The following is a 1372-nucleotide window of genomic DNA, read 5'->3' on the forward strand; positions in this document are numbered from 1 at the left end:
GAAATGTGTAAAATCCAACATATTTGTCCTTATTCGCTTTCTGACCCTTACGCTGTCCATGGTGCTGAATGATAACCTAGTAAGCTAGAGTCAGACAGAATATTATTGATAAATGGTAAATGGTAAATGGTGCATTTATATAGCGCCTTTATCCAAGGCGCTTTACATAGATTGTGCATTACATTCACCCATTCACACACCGATGGCAGCGGAAACCATGCAAGGCACCAACTAGCACATCGGGAGCAATTAGGGGTTCAGTGTCTTGCTCAAGGACACTTCGACAGTAACTCTGGGGGAGCCCGGGTTCGAACTGGCAACCTTGCGGTTCCCATCCAGGCACTCTACCCCTGAGCCACCGCCGCCCCACACACATGTGACATACCAAACTAATCAAACTTACCATGAACAACTGCACTTGAAAACTTAGTTTAAGCCGCTTCAGACATACATAATGCACACTGTGTGTTTTTAATTGAGACATTATAAAGCGAGTATATATTTGTATTGTTCGTATACTGTTGTGTCTTGTACAATTCCAGTTGAAGATGCAGTGATTTAACTAACTAACACGATGACCCATAGTAAATCTGGGACCCATTTGAATGACCACCACCTGGCTGTGGGACAAACTGCATCACTGAGATGCAGTTTGTCATGTAACTCTGCTGTGCCTTTTCTATCAATAGTCTATGTTGGAAAGGAGGAAATGTTTCCTGGCCAGGTATAACCTTGCCACACCTAGGCTAAATTAGGCATTAGCAAGGAGGAAGCCAACATTCTTACTCTTAAAAGCTAGCTAGATATTTTATTGTATATGGTGTACTGTACACTTGTCTCGTTCACGGATAGGGTTCCAGACTTTTACATCTTTTTGTGTTGTGTTTTCGTGTTGAAATGGCGACACTGTTCTATAGTTTGGGACCCCGGGGACCAACGAGGAGTACAGTATGTCTGTCTGGTACTCATTTAACTTGAAGAAGGTAATAGTTATCCATTTGTTAATGGTGGACTGGCAGTCGGTTACAGAAGAGAGGGTCTAGACTAATCAGTGTACAAAGGTGAAGTTACTTTAAAAGCCAGTGCCAGTGCTACCCTAACTCTGTTGCACTGACAATCCCGTCTCGCTGCGATAGTACACATGACATTGTGTCTACTGGACAGTGTACACAGCATCTTAGGGACTTTCATCCAGTTTAAATATCACTCAAGCACTTGAAAGGTGAGTACATTTTACTCGATATTCTCAATACCCATACTGTAATTAATTTGTATTGTAATTCATCCACATGATTCACCGCTGGCTGGTTTTTATGGTCAAATGTAATGATGGTGTATACAATGCAATACACAGCCTCCACAATAAAGTCTG

Source organism: Protomyctophum bolini (assembly GCF_963924005.1).
Source record: "Protomyctophum bolini genome assembly, chromosome: 14".
NCBI classification, from domain to species: Eukaryota; Metazoa; Chordata; class Actinopteri; order Myctophiformes; family Myctophidae; genus Protomyctophum; species Protomyctophum bolini.